At 42.6% G+C, this 23,771-nt stretch overlaps 1 protein-coding gene across 5 annotated transcripts in view; it reads right to left on the bottom strand.

Moving 5' to 3' along the window:
• slc29a1a (solute carrier family 29 member 1a) overlaps positions 1–20,318 on the bottom strand; it is a 71,557-nt gene extending 51,239 nt beyond the window's left edge. For all 5 annotated transcript variants that reach the window (XM_055902719.1, XM_055902721.1, XM_055902716.1 and 2 more), the window contains exon 1: positions 20,165–20,318. The gene's annotated coding sequence lies outside the window, so the exon portion shown is untranslated. The remainder of the gene's footprint in view (positions 1–20,164) is intronic.
• Positions 20,319–23,771: the final 3,453 nt, after the last annotated feature.

Below are 23,771 nucleotides of genomic sequence, written 5' to 3'. Positions count from 1 at the left end.
TGTAATATATTACAAAAATAAAGCGAACTGGATGGAATATGGGGAAAATGCACCAAATTCTTTTTCAATCTTCAATATAGAAATGCTACCAAAAAAAAACGTATTAAAACTTGTTACAAATGATGGAGTCACGCATGATTCACCAAATGATATTTTGAAAGAGGAAGTAAAGTACTTTAAGAATATATTTTCGTTTCAGGCTCCTCCATCTCCACTAACTGAAACTAATTGTATGGATTTTTTCCCTAATAATAATGTAAAATTAACATCTGTACAGAAAGACTCATGTGAAGGCCTAATTACAGAGGAGGAGCTACTTGATGCAATTGGGGCCTTTAAGGATGGGAAAACTCCAGGACTGGATGGCATACCAGTGGAAGTATACAAACATTTTTTTGATATACTCAAAGGACCATTATTAGCTTGTTTTAACCACTCCTATATAAATGATAGATTATCAGACACGCAACAAGAAGGTGTGATATCATTATTACTGAAACAGGACCCAAGTGGTATATATAAAGATCCAGTCCATTTAAAAAATTGGAGACCTCTTACACTTCAGTGTTGTGATGCAAAAATCCTAGCAAAATGCTTGGCGCATAGAATAAAAAACGTTTTGTCAGATATTATTCATCCTAATCAGACAGGTTTTTTACATGGACGATACATTGGAGATAATATAAGGCAAGAAACAATAGAACACTATGAAATATCGGGGACACCAGGCCTGGTTTTCATAGCTGATTTTGAAAAGGCTTTTGATAAAGTACGACTGGAGTTTATATATAAATGCCTAGAATATTTCAATTTTGGGGAATGTCTTATAAAATGGGTAAAAATTATGTATAGTAACCCTAGGTGTAAAATAGTAAATAATGGCTACATCTCAGAAAGTTTTAAACTATCTAGAGGAGTAAAACAAGGTTGTCCACTATCGGCATATCTATTTATTATTGCCATCGAAATGTTAGCTGTTAAAATTAGATCAAACATTAATATTAAGGGATTAGAAATCCAGGGCCTAAAAACTAAGGTGTCATTGTACGCTGATGATTCATGTTTTCTTTTAAAACCACAACTAGAATCTCTCCACGGCCTCTTAGAGGATCTAGATACATTTGCTATCCTCTCTGGATTAAAACCAAATTATGATAAATGTACCATATTATGTATTGGATCACTAAAAAATACACATTTTACATTGCCATGTAGTTTACCAATTAAATGGTCTGACGGTGATGTGGACATACTCGGTATACAAATCCCAAAAGAAAGAAATGATCTCACTCCAATAAATTTTTATAGAAAGTTAGCAAAAATAGATAAGATCTTGCTACCATGGAAAGGAAAATACCTGTCTATTTGTGGGAAAATCACCCTGATTAACTCTTTAATCATATCACAGTTTACCTATTTGCTTATGGTTTTGCCTACACCTAGTGACCTGCTTTTTGAATTATATGAACAAAAAATATTCAATTTTATTTGGAACGGCAAGCCAGATAAAATTAAAAGGGCCTATTTATATAACGAATATGAATTCGGAGGGCAGAAATGATTAAATATTAAAGCATTAGACCTCTCACTAAAGGCATCAGTCATACAAAAGTTATACTTAAATCCAAACTGGTTCTCTAGTAGATTGGTACGAATGTCTCATCCTATGTTCAAGAAGGCCCTTTTTCCCTTTATTCAGATTACACCTGCTCACTTTCGGTTGCTTGAAAAGGAAATAATTTCCAAAATATCTTTATTTTTTAAACAAGCCTTAGAAAGTTGGTTGCAATTTCAGTTTAATCCACCTGAAAGGACGGAACAAATAGTACAACAAATCTTGTGGTTAAATTCAAATATAGTAATTGATAAAAAAACTGTATTTATCGAAGAAATGTTTAAAAAAGGTATAATTTTTGTGAATGATATTATAAATAGCAAAACAACGCCGGATTCAAAACTTAGAATTTTTCAATTTAAATTATTGTACAAAATTCTTGCAACTAATAGAATGTTATATATATGGGGGATACAATCTTCTCAGCTCTGTAGATTCTGCTGTGAGGAGGCAGAGTCATTAGACCATTTATTTTGGTATTGTCCGCATGTAGCTCGTTTTTGGTCACAGGTCCAGGAATGGTTGAAGAATTGCAACATTTGCGTAGAACTAACGCTACAGATAGCAATACTGGGGGATTTGAAAAGCCATAGTCAATCAATCAATAATACACTGCTCAAAAAAATAAAGGGAACACTTAAACAACACAATGTAACTCCAAGTCAATCACACTTCTGTGAAGTCAAACTGTCCACTTAGGAAGCAACACTGATTGACAATACATTTCACATGCGGTTGTGCAAATGGATTAGACAAAAGGTGGAAATTATAGGCAATTAGCAAGACACCCCCCAAAACAGGAGTGATTCTGCAGGTGGTGACCACAGACCACTTCTCAGTTCCTATGCTTCCTGGCTGATGTTTTGGTCACTTTTGAATGCTGGCGGTGCTCTCACTCTAGTGGTAGCATGAGACGGAGTCTACAACCCACACAAGTGGCTCAGGTAGTGCAGTTCATCCAGGATGGCACATCAATGCGAACTGTGGCAAAAAGGTTTGCTGTGTCTGTCAGCGTAGTGTCCAGAGCATGCAGGCGCTACCCGGAGACAGGCCAGTACATCAGGAGACGTGGTGGAGGCCGTAGGAGAGCAACAACCCAGCAGCAGGACCGGTACCTCCATCTTAGTGCAAGGAGGTGCACTGCCAGAGCCCTGCAAAATGACCTCCAGCAGGCCACAAATGTGCATGTGTCTGCTCAAACGGTCAGAAACAGACTCCATGAGGGTGGTATGAGGGCCCGACGTCTACAGGTGGGGGTTGTGCTTACAGCCCAACACCGTGCAGGACGTTTGGCATTTGCCAGAGAACACCAAGATTGGCAAATTCGCCTTCCTATGCTTCCTGGCTGATGTTTTGGTCACTTTTGAATGCTGGCGGTGCTCTCACTCTAGTGGTAGCATGAGACGGAGTCTACAACCCACACAAGTGGCTCAGGTAGTGCAGTTCATCCAGGATGGCACATCAATGCGAACTGTGGCAAAAAGGTTTGCTGTGTCTGTCAGCGTAGTGTCCAGAGCATGCAGGCGCTACCCGGAGACAGGCCAGTACATCAGGAGACGTGGTGGAGGCCGTAGGAGAGCAACAACCCAGCAGCAGGACCGGTACCTCCATCTTAGTGCAAGGAGGTGCACTGCCAGAGCCCTGCAAAATGACCTCCAGCAGGCCACAAATGTGCATGTGTCTGCTCAAACGGTCAGAAACAGACTCCATGAGGGTGGTATGAGGGCCCGACGTCTACAGGTGGGGGTTGTGCTTACAGCCCAACACCGTGCAGGACGTTTGGCATTTGCCAGAGAACACCAAGATTGGCAAATTCGCCACTGGCGCCCTGTGCTCTTCACAGATGAAAGCAGGTTCACACTGAGCACATGAGCACATGTGACAGACGTGACAGAGTCTGGAGACGCCGTGGAGAACGTTCTGCTGCCTGCAACATCCTCCAGCATGACCGGTTTGGCGATGGGTCAGTCATGGTGTGGGGTGGCATTTCTTTGTGGGGCCGCACAGCCCTCCATGTGCTCGCCAGAGGTAGCCTGACTGCCATTAGGTACCAAGATGAGATCCTCAGACCCCTTGTGAGACCATATGCTGACACATGCACATTTGTGGCCTGCTGGAGGTCATTTTGCAGGGCTCTGGCAGTGCACCTCCTTGCACTAAGGCGGAGGTAGTGGTCCTGCTGCTGGGTTGTTGCCCTCCTATGGCCTCCTCCACGTCTCCTGATGTACTGGCCTGTCTCCTGGTAGCGCCTGCATGCTCTGGACACTACGCTGACAGACACAGCAAACCTTTTTGCCACAGTTCGCATTGATGTGCCATCCTGGATGAACTGCACTACCTGAGCCACTTGTGTGGGTTGTAGACTCAGTCTCATGCTACCACTAGAGTGAGAGCACCGCCAGCATTCAAAAGTGACCAAAACATCAGCCAGGAAGCACAGGAACTGAGAAGTGGTCTGTGGTCACCACCTGCAGAATCACTCCTGTTTTGGGGGGTGTCTTGCTAATTGCCTATAATTTCCACCTTTTGTCTATTCCATTTGCACAACAGCATGTGAAATGTATTGTCAATCAGTGTTGCTTCCTAAGTGGACAGTTTGATTTCACAGAAGTGTGATTGACTTGGAGTTACATTGTGTTGTTTAAGTGTTCCCTTTATTTTTTTGAGCAGTGTATAATAATTATTTTAGCAAAATTTTTTATTTTTAATTTACAATCCGTGGAAGCTATGAGAATAGGAAGATTCAAATCTTTTGTGAAGCATCACAGCACAGTTGAAAAATATATGGCAAATAAAAATCCGAAATGGATGATGTTGGAAGATAGATGGGAAAGGTTGAGTGGAGCTGAAGGGTGGGACTAATAACAAGATAAACAATGTAGGGCATACGGGATCTGTGAAATGTGTATAGGTGCGGAGCTATTGTGAAATAGCACAGTTACAAGTGGAAATCAAACTGGATGGACAACAGAAATAGAGGAAGGACTAAGAACAAACAAGAGAGAACTATTATAAAGTAGACTGTGTCTGTAAAATGTGTATAAGATGTATAAATTGAAGGTAAAAACAGAAATGTTTATCAGTTTACTCCAATTGGGGGATCGGTGGTAGGGTTTGCAGGGAATAATAATAAAGGTATACTCTTTAAAAAAAGTATGTATGTCTATGTAGGTATGTATATGTATATATGTGTATATGTATGCATACGTGAATGGATATATATATTAACCGCAAAAAATATGGGGGATTGGAAATGATGCAGACAATTACATTGGAAGCAACATTCTTTCCGCAATATTAAGCTGATCCACCCCCCCCCCAAAAAAAGAAAATACATTTAAAAAAATTAAAATTTAAAAAAATACTGCCTTGCACACTCTTGCCTGCATCCAGTTAATCTAGGGCGTAATTATTAGTCCAACAGTTGCAAACGAGAGTGTCTATTGGACAAATTCAGGTATGTTTATCCCCGTAACGTTCCATTTACTTCCGTTTAAGAAATGTTTTTCAACAGAATCGTCAGAGTAAATACAACGCTGATCACACGCAAACCCAGTTCACTTTCATAGGAGCCACATACAAACAGCATGATCATTTTGCTCGATGTATAATCCCTTCTCCCACCTACGCGCTCTCCTTCACTAGTAGACTTCAGTGCACAACACATCAGCTGTATGTGACAAGGCGAAAAAAATATTTCCAAGCCAAACCTTCATATCATAACTGTTAACCGCTACACACAGCCTACATCATCATCACCATTAGCTAATGTCATAATCAACATAGTTACTAGAATTAACACGTCAATAAACCCACTACAATCATGCAGTACAGTGTACAGTCAGCAAGCAGTTTAGCAGTTACACTGGCGGGACCCGGTGGCAATAAATCAATAAAACCAAAAGCTTACCTTGACTTGGAAGAGTTCGAGTGTTGGATAACCATAGACAGCTAGCTAATATAGCATGCATCTCTGTTTGAGCCGGGTGTTTGAGTAGGCTAAACTAGCTAAGTACATTCGCTAGCTAAGTGAAATAAAAAATGTAAATAAAGAAATATAGCTATATCTCTCTCTCGCTTCTTCATTTATAAAGAAATTTGTATGCTCAAAACTGTTCAACTATTGTCTTTTTCTCTCTTTTAGTCAACTACTCAACACATTGTATGCACTGCAGTGCTAGCTAGCTGTACTAGATTCATTCTCTGATCCTTTTATTGGGTGGACAACATGTCAGTTCATGCTGCAAGAGCTCTGATAAGTTGGAGGACGTCCTTCAGAAGTTGTCATAATTACTGTGTAAGTCTATGGAAGAGGGTGAGAACCATGAGCCTCTTAGTTTTTTTTATTGAAGTCAATGTTTTATTTTATTTATTTTACCGTTATTTTACCAGGTAAGTTGACTGAGAACACGTTCTCATTTGCAGCAACGACCTGGGGAATAGTTACAGGGGAGAGGAGGGGGATGAATGAGCCAATTGTAAACTGGGGATTATTAGGTGACCATGATGGTTTGGGGGCCAGATTGGGAATTTAGCCAGGACACCGGGGTTAACACCCCTACTCTTACGATAAGTGCCATGGGATTTTTAATGACCTCAGAGAGTCAGGACACCCGTTTAACGTCCCATCCGAAAGACGGCACCCTACACACAGGGCAGTGTCCCCAATCACTGCCCTGGGGCATTGGGATATTTTATTAGACCAGAGGAAAGAGTGCCTCCTACTGGCCCTCCAATACCAATTCCAGCAGCATCTGGTCTCCCATCCAGGGACTGACCAGGACCAACCCTGCTTAGCTTCAGAAGCAAGCCAGCAGTGGTATGCAGGGTGGTATGCTGTATTGTACCCAGAGGAGGACGGAAACTAGCTGTCCTCTAGCTACACAATGGTGCTACCCTACAGAATGCTGTTGAAGCTACTGTAAACCTTCATTGTAAAACAGTGTGTTTTAATCAATTATATGGTGATGTGAATATATAAAGTTTTTAAATGTTGAACTATTTTTATGAAATTCACTGAAGAGGATGGTCCTCCCCTTCCTCCTCTGAGGAGCCTCCACTGCTTAAGCCACATGGGAAACTGTTGAGCGTGCAGTTCTTGACACACTCAAACCCGTGCACCTGGCACCTACTACCATACCCCGTTCAAAGGCACTTAAATCTTCTGTCTTGCCCATTTACCCTCTGAATGGCACACACACACAATGTCTCAATTATCTCAAGGCTTAAAAATCCTTCCTTAACCTGTCTCCTTCCCTTCATCTACACTGATAGAAGTAGATTTAACAAGTGACATCAATAAAGGATCATAACTTAATGTGGATTATCCTGCTCAGTCTATGTTAAAGAGTTCCTGTGAACTCAAATTGCATCCAAAATAGATAATCCCGTTCAATATTGATCTATATATAGTACCAGTCAAAAGTTTGGACACACCTACTCATTCCAAGGTTTTTCTTTATTTTTACTATTTTCTACATTGTAGAATAATAGTGAAGACATCAAAACTATGAAATAACACATACGGATTCATGTAGTAACCAAACAAGTGTTAAACAAATCAAAATATATTTTATATTTGAGGTTCTTCAAAGTAGCCACCCTTTACCTTAATGACAGCTTTGCACACTCTTGGCATTCTCTCAACCAGCTTCATGAGGTAGTCACATGGAATGTATTTCAATTAACAGGTGTGCATTGTTAAAAGTTAATTTGTGGAATTTCTTTCCGTCTTAATGTGTTTGAGCCAATCAATTGTGTTGTGATAAGGTAGGGTTGGTATACAGAAGATAACACTATTTGGTAAAATACCAAGTCCATATTACGGCAAGAACATCTCAAATAAGCAAAGAGAAACAACAGTCCATCATTACTTTAAGACATTAATACATGAATGGCATAAATCAGCACTGCAGACCTCTCCCTGTCCTATACCGTGCCTTGATTGTATTACTGTTGATAATATCTGGAAATGTGCATGTACACCCTGGCCCACCTACTGTTGCTAGCCCCAGTTCTGACTTGTGCTCTGATATCTGCTTCACTGATTTCTGCTCTCGTAAAAGCCTGGGTTTTCTGCACATTAACACTATAAGCTTATTACCTACAGTGGATCAATTGAAAGTGAGGGTTCACAGGCCCAATCCAGATGTGTTGGTCACTACTGAGACATAGTTAAGGAAGAGTTCTTTGAATACTGATGTTATCCTTTCGGGTTATAAAATTTGTCCCCAATACAGATCTTCCAAAAGTGGGGGAGTGGCAATCTTTACCAAGGATAACAGTGCTCGGTTGTCTCCACCAAGTCTGTCCCCAAACAATTTGATCTGCTGGTTTTAAGCATTAAACTTTCACATAGCTCTTTGTTGACTGTTGCTGGGTGCTATCGTCCTCTTTCAGCACCAGCTCTCCTGGCCTGCTAGTTGACCTAAACTGGGACATGCTTAAACCATCTGACCAAGTCCTAAAGCAATGGGACTCCCTAAATCTTTCTCAGATTATTACCAATCCTACAACGTATGATTCCAAACATCCAGAAAAGGCTACTCTCCTCGATGTTATCCTCACAAATAATCCTGATAGGTATCAGTTTGGTGATTTCTGTAATGACCTTAGTGATCACTGTTTTACAGCCTGTGTTCGTAATGGCTGCTCAGTGAAATTACCTGTTCTGATTTGTCATAGACGCTTTCTAAAAAACTTGAGCAAATGAGCAAGCATTCCTTCCTGAACTGGCCACTGTAAAATGGTATAGAATCAGCTTGATCCCCTCTGTCAAAGACGCTTGGACCTTCTTTTTTGATATTTTCAGTGGTATTGTTAACATACAAGTCCCTATAAAGGGTTCAGCCCCAGGTTCAGCCACTGGTTAGACCGTGATCTTGCAGAGTTACTCCACCTCAAGAATTGCATTTGCATTTGCATATTCAGGCTGACTGGCTCTCGTTCAGGCAAATGAGAAATAAGTGCACTCAGGCTATCCGGAAGGCCAAAGTTAGTTACTTTAAGGAGCAGTTCTTTCTCTGTGGGTCTAACCCCAAGAAGTTCTGGAAAACGGTTAAAGAACTGGAGAATTAACCCTCCCCCTCACAGCTGCCCATGTCCATTAATGTTGATGATGTGGTTGTTATTGACAAGAAGCACATGGCTGAGCTCTTTAATCACTACTTCATTAAGTCACGATTCCTATTTGACTCAGCCATGCCTCCTTGCCTGACCAACATTTCCTCATCTCCCACCCCTTCTAATGCGACTATCCCCGATGCTTCTCCCTCTTTTTCCCCTGCCCCACTACAAAGTTTCTCCCTGCAGGCAATAACTGAGTCCGAGGTGCTAAAGGAGCTCCTGAAACTTGACCCCAAAAAAACATCTGGATCAGATGGTTTAGACCCTTTCTTCTTTATTTTCCCCCCCCTTTTTTCTCCCCAATTTCGTCGTATCCAATTGGTAGTAGTTACAGTCTTGTCTCATCGCTGCAACTCCCGTACGAACTTGGGAGAGGCGAAGGTCGAAAGCCATGCGTCCTCTGAAACACAACCCAACTTAGCCGCACTGCTTCTTGACACAACGCACATCCAACCCGGAAGCCAGCCGCACTATTGTGTCGGAGCGAACACCGTACACCTGGCGACCTGGTCAGCGTCAGGTCAGAGTCGCTAGTGCGCGATGAGACAAGGATATCCCTTTCGGCCAAACCTTCCCTAACCCGGACGACGCTGGGCCAATTGTGCGTCGCCCCATGGACCTCCCGGTCGCGGCCGGCTGCGACAGAGCCTGGGCTCGAACCCAGAATCTCTGTTGGCACAGCTAGTCTCTGTTGGCACAGCTAGTGTTTCTTCTTTAAGTTTGCTGCCCCTACCATCGCCAAGCCTATCTCCAAACTTTTTAACCTGTCTCTCCTTTCTGGGGAGCTTGGAAGACAGCCACGGTTTGTCCTTTATTTAAAAGGGGAAATCAAGCGGATCTACCTGCTATAGGCCTATTTCTATTTTGCCCTGTTTATCAAAAGTGTTGGAAAAACGTGTCATTAATCAACTGACTAAGCATCAACCTTTCTTGATGTCTATAGTATTCACAGAATATTGGGTTCAAGTCTGGAGACTGGCTAGGCCACTCCAGGACCTTGTGATGCTTCTTACGGAGCCACTCCTTAGTTGCCCTGGATGTGTGTTTCGGGTCATTGTCATGCTGGAAGACCCAGCCACGACCCATCTTCAATGCTCTTACTGAGGGAAGGAGGTTGTTGGCCAAGATCTCGCGATACATGGCCCCATCCATCCTCCCCTCAATACGGTGCAGTCGTCCTGTCCCCTTTGCAGAAAAGCATCCCCAAAGAATGATGTTTCCACCTCCATGCTTCACGGTTGGGATGGTGTTCTTGGGGTTGTACTCATCCTTCTTCTTCCTCCAAACACGGCGAGTGGAGTTTAGACCAAAAAGCTCTATTTTTGTCTCATCAGACCACATGACCTTCTCCCATTCCTCCTCTGGATCATCCAGATGGTCATTGGCAAACTTCAGACGAGCCTGGACATGCGCTGGCTTGAGCAGGGAGACCTTGCGTGCGCTGCAGGATTTTAATCCATGACGGCGTAGTGTGTTACTAACGGTTTTCTTTGAGACTGTGGTCCCAGCTCTCTTCAGGTCATTGACCAGGTCCTGCCGTGTAGTTCTGGGCTGATCCCTCACCTTCCTCATGATCATTTATGCCCCACGAGGTGAGATCTTGCATGGAGCCCCAGACGGAGGGTGATTGACCGTCATCTTGAACTTCTTCCATTTTCTAATAATTGCGCCAACAGTTGTTGCCTTCTCACCAAGCTGCTTGCCTATTGTCCTGTAGCCCATCCCAGCCTTGTGCCGGTCTACAATTTTATCCCTGATGTCCTTACACAGCTGTCTGGTCTTGGCCATTGTGGAGAGGTTGGAGTCTGTTTGATTGAGTGTGTGGACAGGTGTCTTTTATACAGGTAACGAGTTCAAACAGGTGCAGTTAATACAGGTAATGAGTGGAGAACAGGAGGGCTTCTTAAAGAAAAACTAACAGGTCTGTGAGAGCCGGAATTCTTACTGGTTGGGAGGTGATCAAATACTTATGTCATGCAATAAAAAGCAAATTAATTACTTAAAAATCATACAATGTGATTTTCTGGATTCTCTGTGATTTTTTCTGGATCCGTCTCTCACAATTGAAGTGTACCTATGATAAAAATGACAGACCTCTACATGCTTTGTAAGTAGGAAAACCTGCAAAATCGGCAAAATACTTGTTCTCCCCACTGTATGTCTATGGTGGCCTGAATTGGTTCCCAATCAGAAGCAGCTGTTTATCGTTGTCTCTGATTGGGGATCATATTTAGGTTGCCATTTTCCCTTTGGTTTTGTGGGTTCTTGTCTATGTGTAGTTGCCTGTTCAGCACTCATTTGTATAGCTTCACGGTTCGTTTTGTTATTTTGTTTAGTTTGTTCAGTGTTCATTCGTTTAAATAAATAGAATGTACGCATACCATGCTGCGCCTTGGTCTCCTCCTCCACGACGGCCGTGACACAAGCCTAAATGAGTTCAGGAGTAAAACTGTGCTTAACAAGTCATATAAGTTGTATGGACTCACTCTGTGTGCAATAATAGAGTCTATTGTCTCACCGGTCAATCTAATAACATAATAAAAAAAGCTCTATCAAAATCTGTCAGTTTAAGCTAGAGATTTTTTGCACGGGCTGCATCTCAATCCACCGCATTCGTCTATGTCGCCCTTCCACATCTGCGGTGGAAAGTAGCAGACCTACAACGCTGTTTGTCAGACCAGGAGACATCCCAAAAATCGTTTTTCTCATGAAAATGTCTGTAGCATCCGAACTGTTTGGCCTAATAACTAATATTACCACTCTATAGAAAAGGGAGACTCTCACAAACACAATGATGTTCCCGGGACTCGTCTGAAGGTAATCCATAAAAATGAATGGAAGTATGGATTTAAGTTTTGTGCCAACAAAAATAAGAGGTTAAATGTGTAAAAATATATATACTGTGCCTTCGGGATGTATTCAGACCCCTTGACTTTCACCACATTTTATTACATTGCAGCCTTATTCTAAAATTGATTTTTTTTTAAAATCCTCAGCAATCTACACACAATACCCCATAATGACAAAGCGAAAACAGTTTATTTATTTTTTTAGCAAATGTATTCAGACCCTTTTCTTTGAGACTCGAAATTGAGCTCAGGTGCATCCTGTTTCCATTGATCATCATTGAGATGTTTCTAAAACTTGATTGGAGTCCACCTGTGGTAAATTCAATTGATTGGACATGATTTGGAAAGGCACACACCTGTCTCTATAAGGTCCCACAATTGACAGTGCATGTCAGAGCAAAACCCAAGCCATGAGGTCGAAGGAATTGTCCGTAGACTGGATTGTGTTGAGGCACAAATCTGGGGAAGGGCACCAAAAAAACTCTGCAGCACTGAAGGTCCCCAACTACACAGTGGCCTCCATCATTTTTAACTGGAAGGATTTTGGAACCACCAAGACTCTTCCTACAGCAGCTGGCCACTCGGCCAAACTGAGCAATCGGGGGAGAAGGGCCTTGGCCAGGGTGGTGACCAAGAATCCGATGGTCACTCTGACAGAGCTCCAGAGTTCCTCTGTGGAGATGGGAGAAACTTTCAGAAGGACAAGTATCTCTACAGAACTCCACCAATCAGGCCTTTATGGTAGATTGGCCAGATGGAAGCCACTCCTCAGTAAAAGGCACATGACAGCCTGCTTGGAGTTTATGTAAAAATAAGTATTTCATTTTCAATACATTTGCAAAACAAATCTAAAAAACATGTTTTCACTTTGTCATTATGGGGTATTGTGTGTAGATGTGTGAGATATTTTTTGGGTTAAATCCATTTTGAATTCAGGCTGTAACACAACAAAATGTGGAATAAGTCAAGGGGTATGAATACTTTCTGAAGACACTGACTGCGCATCTAATTTTCACATCTCCATCTGGCTTTCGGGGGGTCACCTTATTTTTTTATTGTATAGATCATTTATTTTTAAATTACAGTTGCAGAGTTTTAAAACAGCTTGTCACTCCAATATCATTGCTTTAAATCAGTGCGCACACAAACACTCTCTCACAGTCTTTCTCTCTCTCTCCATCAATTAAATTAAAATTGCATCCAAAATAGATAATCCTGTTCAAGATTGATACATTAAATACACTGAACAACAATATAAACGCAACATCCAACAATGTGAAAGATTTTACTGAGTTACAATTCATATAAGGAAATCAGTCTAATGAAATAAATTCATTAAGCCCTAATCTATGGATTTCACATGACTGGGAAAATAGATATGCATCTGTTGGGTAGGGCTGTGGATCAGAAAACCAGTCAGTATTTTGTGTGACCACCACTACAGTTGAAGTGTACCTATGATAAAAAGGACAGACCTCTACATGCTTTGTAAAACCTGCAAAATCGGCAGTGTATCAAATACTTCTTCTCCCCACTGTACATATTCCTAGACTTACAAACACCCCTAGACATACAAAAACCCTAGACAATACAAAACAAGCATACCCATCCTCGTCACACCATGACCTAACCAAAATAATAAAGAAAACATAACTAAGGTCAGGGCGTGACCACTTGCCATAACAAAGGGGTTGAATACTTATTGACTCAAGACATTTCAGCTTTTCATTTATTTATTTTTTCTAAAGAAATGTATACCAAAAAAACATTATTCCACTTTGACATTATGGGTTATTGTGTGTAGGCCAGTGACACAAAATCTCAATTTAATCAATTTTAAATTCAGGCTGTAAAACAACAAATTGTGGAAAAGGTCAAGGGTTGTGAATACTTTCTGAAAGCACTCTATATTACTGTAGCATAGGCTATGCTGCAGCAAATATGGGCCTACCTGTCACAAGAAAAAAAGTTACCATGATGAGATAATACATGCATTGTGAACTGTGCTCCATACTGAGATGCGGAATCTCGGTAAACTGGTTCACGCTATTCAACCCTAGTCCGAATTAAGCAAACAAAGCATTGTGCGCAGCACAGGAAAATTACTACACCACCCAAATTGAACCCAATATTCAAGCAGAAGTGAAGTTTTCATCTGTCCTCATGCATGGTACATTACACCCATTTGGTTTAATTGAGGTGGTAAATGAGTTCATTAATTCACCACCCTAAGACACCTGAGGATTCGATTGGAGCTAATTTCCTGACTTTGCTCCCCATCTACAATCTGAGTAAGAGGGCCTGTAACGGCAGTCCTCCTCCTCTTCATCTGAAGAGGAGGAGTATTGAGGGAACCAAGGCGCAGCGTAGTGAAATGACATATTTTATTAACGAAAACACGAACTTGACTAAACTAACAAAAACAACAAACGGTGTAGACAGACCTAAACGACAAACTTACATAAAACAAGAAGAACGCACGAATAGGAAACATAGACTACACAAACCGAACAAACCGTAAACAGTCCTGCGTGGTACACAGACACAGAAGACAATCACCCACAACGAACACTGTGACAACGCCTACCTAAATATGACTCTTAATTAGAGGAACGCCAAACACCTGCCTCTAATTAAGAGCCATACCAGGCAACCCAAAAACCAACATAGAAACAGAAAACATAGAATGCCCACCCAAACTCACGTCCTGACCAACTAACACATATAACAAACTAACAGAAATAGGTCAGGAACGTGACAGCCTGCAGTGCCAGGTGAAGGCAGGAGGGAAACATTTTAATGTAATTTGGAATAATTATATTGTCTCTCAACCTTGAATATCTTGGCTGTCCACCACACCATACATAAAAGGATAGTACGTTTTAACCAGCCCTAGGAAAACACCTCAGCAAACCCTCCCTGGCAGTGTGGCTGTGATAAAGAGATGATTTTGTGAAACTGTCAGCAGTTGGCAGCTTGCTCAGCAGGGTAGTGCCTTAGCAGATCACTACACAGCTAATCCATGGAATGTGCCCTGCCCTCCATAACAAGCTGATATCAAAGGCCCCCAGCCAGAGAGAGGTCAAGACTGTGATTCAAACATGAAAATATCAGACTTAATTCAAACCTGTGTAACCCCTGCCCTCGCCTGAGTGCTTATTGAACCAATAGTTTCCCCCTGAGAACAAAACAATATGCCATTTATTTCATTCACTAAAGTTGAGCTCTTTTCATTTTCAAGGAATATGACAAATAACTGCAATTGGTTAGAATACTGCAGTTTACCATATTATTATTATACCTTTATTTCAACAAGGAACACAGATTGAGACCAAGGTCTCTTTTACAGCTGGGCCCTCCGTATACATGTTTACACATACAGTTTAGGTACAATGATTAAGAAACTACACAAGACAAATAAAACGATCACAGATAACACAAAAAAATACAGCAGCAGATTATTACATTTACACATAGGTCATTCCCCTAACAGCACAAGAACTTGCATTACCCGAAAGAGTTACAAGCAATACAAAAATAAAAATCCTCCAATAAATATTTAAAATGGGTAAGGGGGACAAGAGCTTGTGGAAGGCTACCCAAAACGTTTGATCCAAGTTAAACAATTTAAAGGCAATACAACCAAATACTAATTGAGTGCATGTAAACTTCTGACCCACTGGGAATGTGATGAAAGAAATAAAAGCTGAAATAAATTATTCTCTCTACTATTATTCTTATATTTCACATTCTTAAAATAAGTGGTGATCCTAACTGACCTTAGACAGGGAATTTTTACTAGGATTAAATGTCAAGAATTGTGAAAAACTGAGTTTAAATGTATTTGGCTAAGGTGTATGTAAACTTCCGACTTCAACTGTATATCCTAGCCTACCTCTTTCAGGTAATACATTGTATGCAGTAGGCCTACTAGCCTTAAATTTAGTTCATGAATGATGGGTAATGCATAAGCTTCTAACTTATAGCCTCTGTCTCTTGCGTATTACACACCTGCGCTCTGCTGGCCTCTCCTTAAAAAACGCTCCTTAGCTCTTGGAGTCCCAGGAAAAGCTAGACTAGATTAGCTTGCTGGAATTGTTTTTTATATTGTTTCTTATACTAATAGACTGTTGGACGAGTGATGCAATCTCTTGTTTGCTGACTGTTACATACAGCAGCCAATAGAACTCACAGGGAGTTTGAAAGAAGAGAGAACGTGTGATGACGGTTGACCATAGTCGTTTTTTAATCCCACCCTTAACCATTCGATCTTCGTGAAGATCATTTGGACTGTTTTGGGCTTGGGATCATAAAAAGTCTTTAATGTAGGGCTCATAAATGTCTTTAATGTAGGGCTCATAAAAAGTCTTTAATGTATGGCTCATCAGGCTCAGGTAGCATCAGGTTTGAATTGTCATGCCGATCATAGCTCTAATCAAATCCAGGCATTTATATGCTTATAACGTTTTTCCTCCTCCTCTTCATCCGAAGAGGAGGAGCAGGGATTAAACCAAAATGCAGCGTCTTGAGTTGACATATTTATTTACAGAAAAGACGAAAACACGAACTTGACTATAAACTAACAAAACAACAAACGGAGTAGACAGACCTGGACGATGAACTTACATTAAACACGAAGAACGCACTGTCACAAGCCGGCTCATAGCCTGTGACAAAAATGAGGGGACACGAACAACAGGTATAGGCCAATTTAAAAGTGTTCTTTATTATAAACAAACTACTAACTTAAACTAAGAAAAAGGAATGAGGTGTGGAAGTATTATAATGTAAGGTGTATGTAAAGTGCATGGGTGCGTGAATAAGTGTGTGTGAACATGACTGAGTGAAAACTATGCAAAACTACAAAGGAACAAACAAATCATGAGCATACCTGGAGGAGCAGAGAGAGAGAGAGAGAGAGAGGTGATTAGTAAGCAGTTTTATACCCTGAGCCCAGGTGGCTCCAATCACTTAACGACCCTCCTCTGCCTGCAGGAGGAACCGCCCCCTGCACTGCAGAGGAGGAGCCGTGACAGCACGAACAGGGAAAATAGACTACACAAAATGACGATGTACAAAAACAAACCGAACAGTCCCGTATGGTGCGACAAACACTGACACAGGAGACAACCACCCACAACTAACACTGTGAAACAACCTACCTAAATATGACTCTCAATTAGAGGAACGCCAAACACCTGCCTCTAATTAAGAGCCATACCAGGCAACCCTAAACCAACATAGAAACAGACAACATAGAATGCCCACCCAAACTCACGTCCTGACCAACTAACACATACAACAAACTAACAGAAATAGGTCAGGAACGTGACAATGCTTTAGAATGACACTTCTGGTTTGGGCAGGAACTACTGGGTTACTGGGGAGAAAAGTGATTTATTCTCGGGATGGAACATTTGTAAAATACAGGGAAAATATTCAACCCTAATTTGGACCTCCCCTTTGTCGTTTTAGCCAGTTTCAGAAAAACAAGTGAATGTAGATGTTCTGAGTTTGTGGAATAAATTCTTGGCAGGGTCATACACACAGTGAAGGCTTCAAGCTGTATTGATGAAGTGACATATTAGGTTAAAATGGGTCGTTATGGTCTGGGTCGTTATTGTCTCAGGAATTGTGAAAAACTTAGTTTTAATGTAATTGGCTAAGGTGTATGTAAACTTCTGACTTCAACTGTAGCTGCTGCTCATGTTGGTATCTGTACTGATGGCGCAAAAGCCATGAGGGGGAGACATAGTGGAGTTTTAACGTGCGTGCAAGCAGTTTCTCTCGACGCCACTTGGGTACACAGCAGCATCCACTGAGAGGCTCTTGCTGCCAAGAGAATGCCTGACAGCTTGAAAGACGTTTTGGACACTTCAGTGAAAATGGTTAACTTTCTTAAAGCAAGGCCCCTGAACTCTCGTGTATTTTCTGCACTATGCAATGATATGGGCAGCGACCATGTAACGCTTTTACAACATACAGAAGTGCGCTGGTTATCAAGGGTCAAATTATTGACACGTTTTTTAAAATTGAGAGACAAGCTTTTTTATTTACTGACCATCATTTTCACTTGTCTGACCGCTTGCATGATGACGAGTTTCTCACACGACTGGCCTATCTGGGTGATGTTTTTTCTCGCCTGAATGATCTGAATCTAGGATTACAGAGACTGTACGCACTGATTCTTATGTTCAATAAATGTATCGTATAGTGTGTGTGGGGCAGGCTTACAATGATGGCAAAAAACAACATTTGAGAGTGTTCCAACCCTGGTGCTAGAGGGGGTACGCAGCTGGAGGTTGAACGTTTGAAGGGGTACGGGACTATAAAAAGTTTGGGAACAACTGGCCTACAGTATATGATACACTTCCTTCTCAATTTCCATCTCTTGAGGTATGACTTTTCTTTCGATCAGATTGGACCTGAGAGACCAAAATCAGCACATATCAGTGGTAAATATGAGATTACGTACTTTGGAACCCTTTGATACAGCTTTGATCTTACAGACGTCCTCCATCCATCAAAATGTGTCTTCTGATTCATGGAGCTGTCCGAAAAAGCTCCACACAGCAATGAAACAACATTATTGTACTGGCTGCCAAACCGCAGCTTGACATTACTGTGCAAGTTACATCTCGTCGGTGCTCCTGCTTTAAAGTCACACCCTCTAAATATTGGCTCACAGCAGCCGGATCAGAGCTGGTGGAGTATTGTTTGTTTGGGAGCTGTGGAGGCTTGGGATGGACTCTGGGGGTGAGAGGAGGCACAGAGTTGACTGTTAACAGCCTTGCTAATACTCTGCTGCTGTGCTGTGCTGCACATGGAAAGGGTTAGTTAGTTAGTAGGACTCTAGCTTACTGCACCCTGATGTTAATGTGCCATGATATTCCAGGGATGCCTGTTGGGCTTCTTTGGAACTCCTTATACCTGCAGAGTTTCAAACTCAAAGCGTGATCTTTTGCACCAATAAGTATTCTGTCTCTGGCAGGGATCAGATCAAATCAAATCAAATTGTATTTGTCACATGCGCCGAATACAACCGGTGTAGACCTTACTGTGAAATGCTTACTTACAAGCCCTTAAACAACAATGCAGTTTTAAGAAAATACCTTAAAAAAGTAAGAAATAAAAGTAACAAATAATTAAAGAGCAGCAGGAAAATAACAATAGCGAGGCTATATGCAGGGGGTAGAGGTACAGACTCTATGTGAGGGGGCACCGGTTAGTCGAGGTAATATGTACATGTAGATAGAGTTATTAAAGGATTGTGTCAGTGCGGCTCAGAAATGATCGAACCTGTAATAACCCCTTGGCCACAATGATTTAATTGAGTAAAAACCACCTGAGGTTGCAAAACTATATGGTTAAATGGTTAAATGTAATGTGTGTTATGACACTGTATAATGTAATATCAAATGGTAATGCTATGATTTTGGAATTACGATTTGTGAGTTATGATTATGTAACAACAAAGTTATTAATGACATGTCTGAAAAATGACCTTCCCATTGGCACAGAGCAAGTAACATTAAAGGCAGGGATGTCCTTTATGTTATTAAGGATGTTGAAGGTGAACATTTATAAATGAGCAGCTTAAAAGATAGTTTAGATCCATACAGTCCTGAAAGTGGCAGGACCCTTTTCCTCAGAACTGCTGCCACCACACAGCTGAGAATGCAATCTCACTCCAGATGACTATAAGCAAATGCTTATCTGAGCACAGAAGAACATTGTAAGAGAGAGAGAGTGCGTTTACAGTTGTGCTGCTATGTTATGATATGTCTATTCTATAGGGGCTATTTTGAGAAGTCGCTCATGCCCCCCCCCCCCCCCCCCCCCCCCCCCCCCCCCCAGAGAGACCCCCTACACGCAGGATGAGGTTGTGTAGCCTACTGGGACTGTGCATAGTTTATATGAACACAACATCCTACAGCTAACCAAACATTATACTCTCTTTCTTTCTTTCTCTCTCTCTCTCTCTCTCTCTCTCTCTCTCTCTCTCTCTCTCTCTCTCTCTCTCTCTCTCTCTCTCTCTCTCTCTCTCTCTCTCTCTCTATCTCTCTCACACACACACAAAATGTGAAATCATAAAATATAGGCTTACTAATGTTGCAAGGTTATATAGCAGTTATACACATATCAAAGAACATGTTGGACCTGCTCGCATGTAACATAGGCTAATCGAACACCTCGCATCATGCACACGTATGGCATGACATATTTCAAATACAACAGTGCACCTGTCATTTCGAGGTAGAAATGACAGGTGCACTGTTGTAGTGCGCTGTTGCGATCATTCGACCTTCAGCTATAACCGAGTTGGTATTTGTGATCTACTCTGTGCAGTATGCATGCACGGTGTTTGGTAAACGCGTTTGTAAAAACAATTCAATCCCAAAACCTGAGCATAAACATTATTAGAAATTTCGCTGACGAACGCTTGGCTACATCATGACGATTCGACTCATATCGTCTCCCCAATAAAAGCTTTTGCCATGTGCAGACTGCTGTCGCACGCAAATAATGTTATTTCCATAGTTAGTGTTTTACAGGAGTAAAACGATGTACTTACATGATCAGAAGTGGTGTGATACTATCACATTCAAACGCGCTCCATTTTCGCCACATAAAGTTGGTGGGGTGTTCTCCTGTCTTCCCAACAGATTCGTTACAGTTGCCTACTCATTTGACGACAAAACGTAAACTGGGCTGCATTCATTCCCGAAAGCAGTGCTGATGGTGGTGACATGCAAATTAGCATTAGGGGACCCGGCTGCTCCAAATTCCTTGAAGCAGGGCACCTCTTACTTTGAATTCTTACAAATCCAGGATTTAAATATTTTACTATAAGAATTTGGGTCATAACATGTAGTGGACTTTGATTAGTTTGTAATGGAAAGTTTATATTGGACGTTTTATTATAGCCCCTATATTACACTGATGTGGCATTTATTCATGAGCACTATGAACACTATTAATTATAATGATAAACATCCTAATATATATTTTTTTATCTGTCGGCCCCAGCCGCGAACTCAGGCTCTGGGTGTAGTTAATCCGACACCTCTCTGCGTAGTCATCGCCATTTTACCTGCTGTCGTTGTGTTAGCTGATTAGCTGCTGTTGTCTCACCTGTTGTCTTAGCTAGCTCTCCCAATCAATACCTGCGATTACTTTATGCCTCGCTGTATGTCTCTCTCAATTGTGAATATGCCTTGTATACTGTTGTTCAGGTTAGTTATCATTGTTTTAGTTTACAATGGAGCCCCTAGTTCCACTCTTCATACCTCTGACACCTCCTTTGTCCCATCTCCCATACATGCGGTGACCTCACCCATTATAACCAGCATGTCCAGAGATACAATCTCTCTTATCATCACCCAGTGCCTGGGCTTACCTCCGCTGTACCCGCACTCCACCATACCCCTGTCTGCACATTATGCCCTGAATCTATTCTACCACGCCCAGAAATCTTCTCCTTTTATTCTTTGTCCCCAACGCTCTAGGCGACCAGTTTTGATAGCCTTTAGCCGCACCCTCATCCTACTCCTCCTCTGTTCCTCGGGTGATGTGGAGGTAAACCCAGGCCCTGCATGTCCCCAGGCACCCTCATTTGTTGACTTATGTGATCGAAAAAGCCTTGGTTTCATGCATGTCAACATCAGAAGCCTCCTCCCTAAGTTTGTTTTGCTCACTGCTTTAGCACACTCTGCAAACCCTGATGTCCTTACCGTGTCTGAATCCTGGCTCAGGAAGGCCACCAAAAATTCGGAGATTTCCATACCCAACTATAACATTTTCCGTCAAGATAGAATTGCCGGGGCCTCCCGGGTGGCGCAGTGGTCTAGAGCACTGCATCGCAGTGCTAACTGCGCCACCAGAGTCTCTGGGTTCGCCCCCAGGCTCTGTCGCAGTCGGCCGCGACCGGGAGGTCCGTGGGGCGACGCACAATTGGGCTAGCGTCGTCCGGGTAAGGGAGGGTTTGGCCGGTAGGGATTTCCTTGTCTTATCGCGCTCCAGCGACTCCTGTGGCGGGCTGGGCGCAGTGCGTGCTAACCAAGGGGGCCAGGTGCACGGTGTTTCCTCCGACACATTGGTGCGGCTGGCTTCCGGGTTGGAGGCGCGCTGTGTTAAAGAAGCAGTGCGGCTTGTTTGGGTTGTGCTTCGGAGGACGCATGACTTTCGACCTTCGTCTCTCCCGAGCCCGTACGGGAGTTGTAGCGATGAGACAAGATAGTAATTACTAGCGATTGGATACCACGAAAATTGGGGAGAAAAGGGGATAAAAAATAAATAATAATAAAATAAATAAATAAATAAAAGATAGAATTGCCAAAGGGGGAGTTGAAATCTACTGCAGAGATAGCCTGCAAAGTAATGTCATACTTTCCACGGCCAATTCCCAAGCAGTTCGAACTTCTAATTTTAAAGATGAATCTCTCCAGAAATAAGTCTCTCACTGTTGCCGCCTGCTACCGACCCCCCCTCAGCTCCCAGCTGTGCCCTGGACACCATTTGGGAATTGATCGCCCCCCATCTAGCTTCAGAGTTTGTTCTGCTAGGTGACCTAAACTGGGATATGCTTAACACCCCGGCAGTCCTACAATCTAAGCTAGATGCCCTCAATCTCACACAAATCATCAGGGAACCCATCAGGTACAACCCTAAATCTGTAAACATGGGCACCCTCATAGACATTATCCTGACCAACTTGCCCTCCAAATACACCTCTGCTGTCTTCTATCAAGATCTCAGCGATCACTGCCTCATTGCCTGTATCCGCTACGGGTCCGCGGTCAAACGACCACCCCTCATCACTGTCAAACGCTCCCTAAAACACTTCTGCGAGCAGGCCTTTCTAATTGACCTGGCCCAGGATTCCTGGAAGGATATTGACCTCATCCCATCAGTTGAGGATGCCTGGTCATTCTTTAAAAGTAACTTCCTCACCACCTTAGATAAGCATGCCCCGTTCAAAAAACGCAGAACTAAGAACAGATATAGCCCTTGGTTCACTCCAGACCTGACTGCCCTCGACCAGCACAAAAACATCCTGTGGCGGACTGCAATAGCATCGAATAGTCCCCGCGATATGCAACTGTTCAGGGATGTCAGGAACCAATACACGCAGTCAGTCAGGAAAGCAAAGGCTAGTTTTTCAAGCAGAAATTTGCATCCTGTAGCTCTAACTCCAAAAAATTCTGGGACACTGTATAGTCCATGGAGAACAAAAGCACCTCCTTCCAGCTGCCCACTGCACTGAGGCTAGGTAACACGGTCACCACCGATAAATCCATGATAATCGAAAACTTCAACGAGCATTTCTCAACGGCTGGCCATGCCTTCCACCTGGCTACTCCAACCTCGGCCAACAGCTCCGCCCCCCCCCCCCCCCCCCCCCGCAGCTACTCGCCCAAGCGTCCCCAGCTTCTCCTTTACCCAAATCCGGATAGCAGATGTCCTGAAAGAGCTGCAAAACCTGGACCCATACAAACCAGCTGGGTTTGACAATCTAGACCCTCTATTTCTGAAACTATCCGCCGCCATTGTCGCAACCCCTATTACCAGCCTGTTCAACCTGTCTTTCATATCGACTGAGATCCCCAAGGATTGGAAAGCTGCCGCGGTCATCCCCCTCTTCAAAGGGGGAGACCCCCTGGACCCAAACTGTTACAGACCTATATCCATCCTACCCTGCATATCTAAGGTCTTCGAAAGCCAGGTTAATAAACAGATCACTGACCATCTCGAATCCCACCGTACCTTCTCCGCTGTGCAATCCGGTTTCCGAGCCGGTCACGGGTGCACCTCAGCCACGCTCAAGGTACTAAACGATATCATAACCGCCATCGAGAAAAGACAGTACTGTGCAGCTGTCTTCATCGACCTGGACAAGGCTTTCGAATCTGTCAATCACCATATTCTTATTGGCAGACTCAGTAGCCTCGGTTTTTCTGATGACTGCCTTGCCTGGTTCACCAACTACTCTGCAGACAGAGTTCAGTGTGTCAAATCGGAGGGCATGTTGTCCGGTCCTCTGGCAGTCTCTATGGGGGTACCACAGGGTTCAATTCTCGGGCCGACTCTTTTCTCTGTATATATCAATGATGTTGCTCTTGCTGCGGGTGATTCCCTGATCCACCTTTACACAGACGACACCATTCTGTATGCTTCGGGCC

This window comes from Salvelinus fontinalis, chromosome 37, assembly GCF_029448725.1.
Source record: "Salvelinus fontinalis isolate EN_2023a chromosome 37, ASM2944872v1, whole genome shotgun sequence".
Taxonomy (NCBI): Eukaryota; Metazoa; Chordata; class Actinopteri; order Salmoniformes; family Salmonidae; genus Salvelinus; species Salvelinus fontinalis.
This window is presented reverse-complemented; position numbering and strand designations above follow the sequence as displayed.